This window comes from Idiotropiscis lumnitzeri, chromosome 4, assembly GCF_059441095.1.
Source record: "Idiotropiscis lumnitzeri isolate Australia: NSW breed Sydney's pygmy pipehorse chromosome 4, RoL_Ilum_1.0, whole genome shotgun sequence".
Taxonomy (NCBI): Eukaryota; Metazoa; Chordata; class Actinopteri; order Syngnathiformes; family Syngnathidae; genus Idiotropiscis; species Idiotropiscis lumnitzeri.
This window is the reverse complement of record NC_142394.1, coordinates 20892599-20904591: the sequence shown is the minus strand read 5'-3', so window position 1 is coordinate 20904591 and position 11993 is coordinate 20892599.

Below are 11993 nucleotides of genomic sequence, written 5' to 3'. Positions count from 1 at the left end.
TCCTGACACTTTTACGGCGGGACAGTCCAACCTGAAAAAAGAACAAAGGTTACAGTAGCCCAACATGCATCAGATCGCATTTCACACCAACAACAACATGTCCAAACCGGCAACTTTATCTATTTGGCTTTTTTTTTTTTTTTACAAATGGAGGGAATGGGACAACTGACAGAATAGAGAGGCCTAGCCGTCCGTTTGCCGTGTTTTGTGTCAGCCGTCCGCAGGCCCGCGCCACTCACGTCTCGTCAACGGCAAACGGATTGACCTCGCTTTGTAACCCGAGAGCCAGACAGCGAAAGAACGAGCAAGCACTCCGTTGGAATTTGGAAAAACTTTCATCTTGCCAGTCAAAACCTTTCAAACGGCTCCGCGTCTTCGTCACGTCGCACTTCATGGCCCAGAAACGTAAACAAGCAGGGGGAAAAGAAAATAAAGGAAGCCGGGACGACTTAATTACAGGACGAGCGTGGACGTCCATCACGCTCAAGTGCAGTCCAGACAGTGATGGAGTTTGTATGTCATGGAGCAGTGAACGTGAGTGGAGGACAACTACAGAATATAAACGTCAAGACAAAAAAAAAAAAACAATACAATTTGTTTTCAGTGTGGCTGAATGGAACTAAAATGATCCAACTGATTTCTGACAAACATTCTCCAAGGTACAACTTGTTGTGATGTAGCCTACAAGGTTTAAAATTGAACCGCGAGGTACCAACAAATAAGACATGACACCTTTATACAGTATATAGAGCACATTTCATACACAAGCTAACTCAATGTGCGTCACATTCCGCCAAAGTCAAACAAATATGACATTTAAACAAAACAGAACACTCTAAGAGATTTGAAAGGAAAATAGAGAAATAAGTACTTCACTAAAATTACTAAAAGAATGTGCAGCACAAGATTTGGGGAAAATTGATCAAACGCTCTGAAAGATGTCAAAGAACGACTTAGAATAAAAGAAAGTGGGAGTAGTCATCCAGACCAGGGATGACCAACTTAAAACACTTCATACACTTTAAGCGAACTGTCAATGGTTTCTGCGAAGAAAAAAAATGCAGTTGTTTGTTAACTTTTTGGCTTCTTCGGTTGGGTGGACGCGTTGCGGCATGGAAAGCTCAATTTTTTCCGCCATAAGGTGGTTAACCACTATTCTTTAAGTGAGTGCATTGTTGTACTTTACTAAACTATTTTGTTCTGAATCTTGTTAATTTTGGGTGTAATTTCAATATCAACCACTAGATGGCGCCAACCATATTTTTTTGGGGGGGCAGTGTAAATTTGAAAGAACAAGAATGCAACTGGACAGTTTTTCAACTGATCCTAGTTTTTAATGAAGATTATTGAATGTCAAAACTGCGTTTTAATCCCACAAAAAGTGACAGACGTGGGCTCATTTTATAATGTCAACATTTGGACATGATTATTGATGTATACTGTGAGATGATAAATTAATCGTGTTACTTTGAAAAAACGGGATTTGTTTACTGTAAACACAGAGAGATTAGAAAAGGTTACAATGTATTTATGTTATTCATTTTTGTTGCTATCTCTCAAAATATTAGGTGCTGTATAATTTTAAAAAAGTAGCCAAAGACCATAAAAAAGTTATGTAGGGGATTTACTGTATAATGTACTTCAAAACAAATATCTGAATCCACTTTACCTCCAAGACTTGTATTAGTACTTCTCCTTTTACCAGAGTCTTTTTAACATAAAGAATTTGAGATGTTTTTTTTCCAACTCCTAAAAATTGGCTGTTTCTTTGCCAAAGCGTTTTGACCACGGTGACACGCAGTGTTGAGAGCAGCGGAAGCACATTTCATCTGCTGTTGATAAGCGTGACATTTGTGAGCAGACGAGAGTGGAAGTGGATTCTATCAGCGTGTTTAATAACAGCGGCAGAAATGAAAAGATCCTGAAGGTAGCTTCACCTCCTCAACGGCTATCTGGAGGAAGAAACAAGATTGCGCTGTCATTTATAGCGGGCCCGCGGGCTCGCAGGGAAAGAGAAGCTCTCTAAAACTAACAACTAGGAAATAAAGGAATTTCTCCTCTTAATCGCCGGCAGCTCGAGGCGGAAGAACTGGAAAGTCCGAGTCGGACGGCGTGGTCACTCTTTGGATAACTTCATCAGTCGCGGCCGACGCAATCAGACGTTGCCCTCTGGGAGGCAGCGCGGGCGCCGAGAAACGTTCATTTTGGCGAGCAGCGCCTCCCTTTTGTAATTAAGAGAACCCGAACCAACGATAGCCCCGGAGTGGAACGTGTGGAAACAAATAAAAGCCTAATGAAGAAATGATTGCTCTCGTCGACGGAGAGTAAAAGAGGATGGAAGGCACTCTGAAGTAACGCTAACGAGCTTCACGGAGTAAAATTCAGTATTTCCACAAATCGTGGCCCTTTAAGGCCAGGTAAACACAAAGACAATCGGGCTGTTGTTGTCAAGGTATTGTCGCTTCCTGTGCAAGGACTATCTTGAGTCTTCTAAAAGATTGTCCTGAAAGATGATTCTTCGGTCTGAGGTGTGTTTTGAGTGGATCTGAACAAATAATAGAGTCTGAAACAGGTCGGGCTGACAATCTTAAATATCAAACGTATATATGTCGGCATATGTTATCATAAACGCGGTACGTACTGTATATGCAGACATTTTTCTCTCTATACGGCCTGGTACCAAATGGCCCACAAACTTAAACGGTTATGACACCGCAAAATTGATGCTAGTTCTGTGACTACCGTATTGTCGCGGCCATAAGGCACACTTAAAGTCTTAAATTTTCTCGTAAATGTGACTTTCTTGACCGACTGGGAGCATTGCCTGCCGACACACTGCTTATATAGATGAAAGGCGGACGTGCCTGAGGTACGCCCCCAGAAGGTACTGTAGCGCATCAAATGAACTCGGAAGCTTGATGAAGGTTCTCCGACCTTTGGACTTCGGTGTAAACGGGGCGTTCAAAGTCAAGTTGCGAGCGGCGTGCGAGCGATGGATGACAGATGGCGAACACAGCTTGACGAAGACTGAGAGGCACCACTGGTAATTTGTGAATGAATTGATGCTTGGGCTAACCGTTAGCCACGTTAGCCGCTAATGTGTCTGTTTGTAATGTAACGACATCATTTCTGAGGAGGCGCACGGCAACGAGACTGACTGAGGGGTAATATGTCGCGTTAAATATTTCAAAAAAGTACAACCAAACTCGGTTTTGCTCCCGTTGACTTTTTAAAAACATACGCTAGCACGCATGCCAGTGTACGTTATAGCGTGCATGCATGCTAGCGTATGTTTTAAGCTGGTGTATGTTTTACGATGCCTCTGCCCAATACTACGGATGAACACTATGAATGTTTTAAATACAGAAATAGCACCCGTATTTGTGACCGGGGCGCCTTATCAGCGGAAAAATGCAGTACATCTATGGGATTTTGTATCGTGTGTTAGCATTAAACAAGCAGACAGACAATTATGTGGTTTGGTTGAATTTCAATTTTGACAACATTCAATTTTGCAGTAAATGTGAACTAGTAGAGTTTTGAGATCAGTTTGTACTATAATTATGTTTTTTTTTTAAGTTAATAGCTATTTTCAGATGGGTGCCTCACTTTATTTCAAAATTTGTACCCTCAAAGTTATCTTCAGTTTTCTACAGTAACACTAAAAAATGTTACCGTTGCAAGATTAGGATGTAATACAGTGATGCATGCAACTGCCTTCTTCTCTCAGACTTGAGCTCTGTTTCTTCTGTCGGTGACGTTGGTCCTGAGATTCAGAACTTATACTTCTGTGCTTTGTGTCCTAAAGCTCACCTTGCCAACGTTTCAGAAAGAACTCATTTTTTTCCCTGGTGCGTCTCAGCCCAAAATGTGACAAAGTCCTAAAAGAAGTTTGCTAATACGACATGGCGATGATTACATAAGTGTATTATTTCAATTAAAAAAAATTATTCATATGGGCAATTCTGAGCACATTTAGGTGCGGATGTCAATCATAATACGCACATTTCTTTTTGTCATCGCCAATACAGTTGTAGCAGCCGACAACTGTAAAAGAGTTGGATGTAAAATAAGTGCAGAGTAACAAGATCTATCTCCCAGTTCCGACTGTTTGATTGAGTAATGCATGCCGAGCACATAAACACCTCCGGCGCTCCCTCCGACAACTAATGTTATCGATGGCCGTCCTTGGAAAATCATGCATTGTGCAGCTAAAAGGCCCTAAATCTCATCCGCAATTGATTACGGGCATCTGACTCGGTGTACATTAATTCAGTTTGGGGCCATTAAAAGAAGAATGCTCGGCCTCGCAAATGGCAAACGATGACTGTCAACGGCGTGATGAATGGCGGCTTATTATATTCCCCCTCATTATGATTAATAACATAGGAAGGGATGCTCCATTCTTGTCAGGGTGGAAAATGTAATTAGCCGCCTTGGCCGGCGCTGCAGCCAGGCCTCCTCTCGGCCCCGATACAAAAACACACACAATTCGGATCTCACGCCAGTCACGTTCCAACTTCCTCTTCCTCTTTTTGTGCTCGTATGAGGATTTTGGATTTTTTTCCTTTGGAGTTATTCTGTCAAAGTGTCACTACAACCTCATAGTTAATTCTGCTGTTGCTTAAATCCTTTTCACTTGCTCAAATTTGTCGGCTGTTCACATTCAGATCGATGTTTTTATTTATTTATAAAATTTGCCGTTCACACTTCTCGTAAAGTGCCGTTGTAAATACTCCCCGTATATAGTTTTTATTTTTTTATTCTCGTCAACTTTCCTTCTGTGAATCAAGAAATGTCCCCACCACTGTACTAATAGAGAATGGGGGGAGTGCGCAACAGGGTGGAGGCGAGGTAGCGGGAGGTAACAACGGGGCGGGGACGGCTGTCGGGGTCAACGGCAGGGCGTTCTCATGATTGCACCTGCAATCAGCACCTGTGAGGCCGCTCTCGCGCTAAACATCAATTAATGCGCAAATATCCTAGCGGGCTCCTGGCGGACTTACCACAACAGCCTTATGATTATTAAATTATTAAATTACGACTGAGACGTGCTGATGGAACGCGAAGCAATTTATACAGTCGTCATCATTTTTTTTTAATGACTAAATGGTGTTCTGTTGCAACTGATTATCAGTGATGAGAACGTGGGTGGCATTCCCTCTAATTGTTTAGGACTGCTCCTGTTACTTTGTTTTAATAGAGCATGTGTTAAATGTATTCTGCCGTACTGTCAACATGGCACAGGGAAAAGATGTTTCGTTAAGTCGTGTTTCGACATGAGACTACTCCGCCACTAACTCGAACCCACTTTTGTTGTTCATCATTACTTTGCTTCATCAATCCAAGCTCTACTCATTTTGTTTTGTTTTGTTTGTTTTGGTAAACCACATCTAAAAAAATCATTTTCTCCACATTCGGCTAATGACCAATGAAAATGTTACTTGCTGCCATGTCACACGAGTGTTTCTTCAATAAAGCATCATCGTGATCGATTTTAAACAAACTTAAAATGTCGCAAACCTTACTATTTTCACTCATTGTGTAAAAAACACCCAGACGTTTAATGGAGGCGACAATTATGCCACCCTGCTTCTGCAAAATGAGAAAACTGTACTATAGTTTGGACACACTTCTCAAATATAAGTTGCGTTCAATTGTATTCAAGCTATATTCACCGCTTTAAATTAGCTAGAATTGCGTACAAGTTACAGACGAAGTGGGGACGGACCGTTAGTATCAATTTGCGAACGAAAAATGAATTTGACTGTATTTTGGACATACGAGGTTTCCGCTGGACAGCGACGATATTTATTTCCATTGTATGTTTTGAATATTTGACCCTACTGATTGTCGCTCTTCTATTTTAGTTACTTTGTTACTTTATTTTAGTAAACCAATTAATAAAGTATTTCTATGTGCATATTGTGATTCCCTTCCATTTTATCTACTGTTGTGCAGTCATTATTGCGTGATATAATAAATCCTATAATTTCAAAATATAGTTGGCCATATTTTATCGCACGTTGCGTTACAATTGGCACCACTAACGGGAAATTTGTGCAACTTTTTTTGTGTGCGTTCTTTGCCGGTGGTGGCGCGAGCGCATCCACAGACGGTGCACATTCGTCTAGAAGCGCGTTGGCGGACGACGAACACAAACAAGCAATCAATTGTTGGGTGCCCAGCTTGGGGCCTCCTAATCGAGAGCATTCATCTGACTGCGTGGCGCGAGCCTCGGCGATACTTTAATTTGCGAGACATTACGTTGAGTTAGCGCCTAGCGGGTTGCTACCGCTCCACCTGGGGGGAGGAGGGGGATGTGCGGGGGGAGACTGGGGCACATTTGAAAGCGTTTAAAAAAAAAAAAAAACATGTGTTGTGTAGCGGGACCGTCGCCATGTAAATGATCCCACCCGCTGTAGCTTTAATAGGCCGCCCAATGGATTTATGTGGGAATAGCCGGCAAGGAATATTGCATTGTATCATGGCGTAATTAGGGGGAAGCTTCGCCGTTTGTCCTTAGACCGCTCGCTCTGATTGGATGAGAGGGAGGAGGGGGGCGGTAAAAGGGGGGCTAGTGTCTCTCTAATAATGATGCACCCTCAGGCCTAATGTGCTCGTTCTCTTCTCGTCTTTCTCTCTTGCTTTTTCTTCCTCCTCCTGACGACAATAATAAAGAGTTCAGTTAGAGGTGATTTTTTTTAAAAGGGGCTATTTTAAAGGAATAGTTTAGTTTTTGCAGATTAACTTCTGTGTACTTTATTGTCATTTTGTGAATGTTTTGGCCTCATTTTGTGTTTTTTTTTAACGTCTTTTTCCCTTCTGAATTCCTTCCTGACTTCCAGCCCACCCATTTTTTCTGGGTCAGCCAATCAGCTTCATATCTACCTTCGCATGGTTGGTTATCTCTTCGTCGTTCTCAATGACGTTTTCAGTTCAGTGTTATTTCATTAAAGAAAAATCACTCTGTGCTTGTAGGTGGCAAACACTGTCTACTCAGTGACTTCATACTTAAAAATAAATCAATTGTATTCATTAATATTTTTGGGGGGGGGGGGGGGTTGCACTATAGTAGTTCTAATAGTTACTTTTTTTAGCACAACTTGTCTCATTCTTATCACAATTGCCTTATCTATTATGTATCTCAATCAATAAAACATATTTGTGAACAAAATGTGAACATGTAAACAAAAAGACTGGAATGCATACAGTATTTAAATATTTTTGTTTTTAAAAAAAACTGCAAATAAATACAAAAAAATTAAGATCCTTGAAGCAAATCATCATTCAACTGTTTTTTGTTAGTTTTTTTAATGATTACAGCTTCTAAAAGGGTTGTTTACTGATCCGCAATAAATATCCAAAACGCCGCTGTCATGCGTATGCCCATAAAAAGACGAGACTTCCACTTGATGCAGACAGATGTCCCCCTTACTCCCCCTTCCTCGCCCCGGGCCAGCCTGCTGCTCGCTGCCGGGGTTGGGCATCCCGAAGTGGGCAGTGTTACAGGCGGCTGCATGGTGGCCCCTTCAATGCCGGCAGAGGAAATTCAATTAGCGCTTTTGTAAACAACACAAAAGCCAATGATACGGCCAATTACGCTCATCCATGCGCATGCGCAGTGCATTATCCCCGCCAATTGGCCACCACTGCCAAACACAGCACAGAAGGGACCTTGTTCGCCATGGTAAACGCATCCTAGTAAACACTGCCCTCATTAAGAATGACTTTTTACTACTAATACTTGTTGTGATGATACTTGTAATTTGTATTCTCCCCCTGCGCGCCGGTTAAAGGAGCGAGATGAAAACAGTGAGGCGAGTAAATGAAAGAGAAGCTCTTTCATCCCACTAAATGACATTCACGTAAACGCCTCACAGTGGTGGCAGTAATTCACTTGCAGCTGCAGCAACTTACTCAATAAAAAGAAGCTCGCCCGTGCAAGATCGATACGCGCGATGCAGCTCAAAGGAGATGCCCAAGACCACGACGAACAGCACCAGCAGGAAGAGAAAACACAGAAGAGCGGGAAAAAGGAAATGAGTGGGTCCGCTGACTGAATAAATTGAACTTAAACAAAAACTGCTTGCTTTGTGACAGTTTTTTTTTTAAAGTAAGGCACAAAAATAAAATTTGTAGTCTAATATTTAAATCTGAAAATGAAAGGAATAAATTACCTGCTTGCCTTGTGCTCGTAAGTACAATAAAATAACGTAATTGAACTTTACAGTGTAATAATAATGCCGGATAAATTAACACACAATTTAAGTGTTTATTTCAAACAAATATGAGCAAATAAAAAAAAGTGATTAAGCAGTGAAAACGGCTAATAATAGAAATATATGAAAAAATATGTAATCATAATGATAACAATTTCCTTGCATTCTTTGAACTTGTCACTCACAAAATACATTTCTAAATTGATAAAATAACGATAATACAACCATATAAAATACCATCATAAAAATAAATAATACTCTACTTGATTTGCTTGTTGTGAGCCTTTCAGTTTACTAATATATTAAAAAATAAAAAAATAAAAATATTCAATAATAACACCATAACAATTCCCATTACCTAAATTACCTACATGGTCTGAGCTTGATCATGTATTAATTATGCCCAAATATTAAGTAATGAAATCAGCGGATTGTCTTCAGCTCTTCGTTGTAATAATAAAATAAAAATTAAAATAATCAATGGCTTGATTGCCTCGAGCCTATCACTGTCACTATTTACTTTAAAAATGGTTAGAACAACAATATTAATGAAGGACACGCTTGCCAATAACAATATTAACAATACTCATACATGAGCATGTAGCCTTGAGCTTGTCAGCATAACAAAATGATCCCCAAAATAGTAATAACAATAATAATGATGATGGTGATGATGATGCTGACCCAAATGACCTCGTTGCCTTCAGCTTGTCAGTGCAAGCAGCAATATGACGTCCATCAGTCGTCCCCAGCCTGCATTTCACTTCAAGTTTTTTTTCACTCCCTCTTGCCCCTCGCCCTCCTCCTCATCCTCATTCCCCCCCTCATTCCTCTTCCACTCTTGCTACGCAGCTATGCTTCGTCTGCTCCAAGCAGGAGGCGCCAGGTTTCCCCCTGGGGGGGCTTGAGGACCCCGCAAATGCACCCTAATGTAATACAACTCTCCACAAACTGCATGCATACATGGGAACTCACTAACGAGAAGGTCAGTGAGTTAGAAAGGTTAGTAAGTATACATATGAGGTCTATATATATGTATATATCTATATATATATATATGTATATAGCTATATCTATATATCTATATCTATATACATCTATATATCTATATCTATCTATATCTATATACATCTATATATCTCTCTCTCTCTCTCTCTCTCTCTATATATATATATATATATATATATATATATATATATATATATATATATATATATATATATAAATTTCTCCACTTGACTAAAATCAAAAGCGAAACAACATGACACTGGAAGTGTGACTGCTTTGATCATTTTGTAGCTGTCACTTTAAATGCACCTCCGCTTGTCTTGTGTGATGGACAGCTTAGTGGCTGACACACGCTCATGCACACATGAACGCACGCAAGCGCGCGCAGACACACGCACACAGTTGACTTTAAGTTCACAATTGTATGTATTTCTCCAGGCTAAACGTGCTGCATGTGCGAGAGGGGTTGAGGGGTCTCAAAAGTAAGGGAGGAAGTGAGAAGGGAATATTAAAGTATTATATATTTCTCATGGAAAATTATCTTGATATAAGGGTATATTTTTCTAAATAAAATGCATGGTACGTAAAAAGTAAATCCAAGTAAAAAGAGTAACTATTTTCAACTACATGAAAAATAATCTTCAGTTTTTGTCATATAATCAATCCTCTTCCGTATATTACAAACCAAAGAAAGAATAAAAAAAGATTAAATGCCTGATCTTCGTTTCCCTCCTTTGGTGTCATTGTCACGCTTTGTTTGTTTACTTGTGCCACATTCCGCCCAGGCACTCTCGTTGACATGCATGATGCATCCACTCGTTCCGTGGACTTTCCCACCCGCACTCTTGTGTTGTTATTGGCCGCGTACAAATTGCTCACTCACACAAACTGTGACCAATTCCTTGTTGCCCCCCCACCCCACCCTTATTATTTTGTTCGCCTTTGGCTTTATTGCGCTCAGCCAGTGCATCGCCTACAGACGACATTCATCACGCACACGCAGGGACATGCCATGGTCACGCCATACAATAAATAATACAATTTTGTTTATATAGCGCATTTCACAAAAACTGGGGCGGCCATATTATTTGCCATATTCCAATACAAGCACTAAATGGGCGGCAAAAGGAATGCTTGACACAAATGGTAAATTTATTTTTTGGAAGTGTCATGTGACCATTGGTTTGTTTGTGGTTGGTTGGAGAAAGCTGTTCGTAATGTTGGGCCTCCTTTACGAACTTGCAGAAGGAACCAAAATATTAGAAACAGCTCTTAGCGTGACGCAGGAGACACAAAGCAAATTAAACTTTTTTTAAGTTGATTAATTATAAAATTTTGCTTCATGTTATCCAGAGAAAAACACAAAATAATTAGTTTGATTAAGTCTGGAAAAAGACAGGCCCATTTGTGTTCACTTAATACAAAAAAGGATATTGTATTACCTATTTGGCTTTGAGTTGTTCGGAAAATATGTACTTTTCCCGAAAAAAATCCCAACACATTTCATTCAATTTAATCGGAGAAATGTATTTCATTTTATCACAGAAAAAAATGTGGGTTGATATTTTGCTCTTTTTCATTTTATATGAAAAGAATATTTGGAAAAAAATATTTTGGATGTTCGCTGAAAAAAAAACTTTAGTAAGATTTAGTCTGAAAAAATATATATTTCTTTTCATTGTATCGAAAAACAAAGCCAATATTTGGTTTTATTTATTTTAGTATAATAATAATAATCATCATCATCATCATCGTAATAATAATAATAGTAATAATAATCACAACAATAATTACAATAAATAATAAATATGATAAATAATAATAATCATAGTAATAATAATAATAATAATTATTATTATTATTTTTATAGAGCAAATACCACGGGCAGTTGCTTTTCTTTTGTTATAAGTTTTCTTTTATCATATGAACATATTTCCGAATTACCATAAATATTTTAAATGTAGCTCACGTGTGTCTTTAAATGTGATCTGTAGGCGAGAACTGATGTGTGATTTTTAATTAGTAAACTCACGTGCAGTGTGGGCTGTTACAGGTTGTGTGAAGACTCCCTGCAGTGCTCACATCAGCACAAGTCTTAATTATGAATATACATATTATATACTGTTATATATCTGACGGTGCCTATTAAAAATAAGCATTTGTAAAAGTGCGCTTTTGCACTGAGCTACCTTAAAAGTGTTATCTCTGCACGAAAAAACATTTTACAAATCATTTAATGTATGTAAAGGATGCATGCAAATGTAAATAAATCGTCAAAAGGCATGAAAAGCTTCAATATATTACACATGTGCCTTGTTTGTCATGCAGGTCAAATTGTGTCTCTGCTAAGATTTACGTTTGCATTGAATTCATTTTCTGCACGTAAACAGCCCATCCTCCTCCTCCACGTCGTCATCGTCGTCACTACGATCATAACAATAAGCATCGCAGCCACCAGCGTTATGGATATGGTCCACGCAGCATGCACACAATTGATTTTTATGCTTCCCCTGCAGCCACCTCTTGCAGCGGAGACATATCTCCATTCGCGCCCAAAGTGAAATAAGTGCGTAATAAAACGCTGATATATTAAATTTGTTTTTTTTTCTCCCCCCTCGTCATTTCTCCTCCTGCTGCTCCTTCTCCTCCCTTGCAGCGCGTGTCGTGTTTTTATTATCATTCATTTTTCATTTTTATTGAATTGAGGCCTGTACGAGGACCTCGAGGCGGCTATCTATCTATCTATCTATCTATCTATCTATC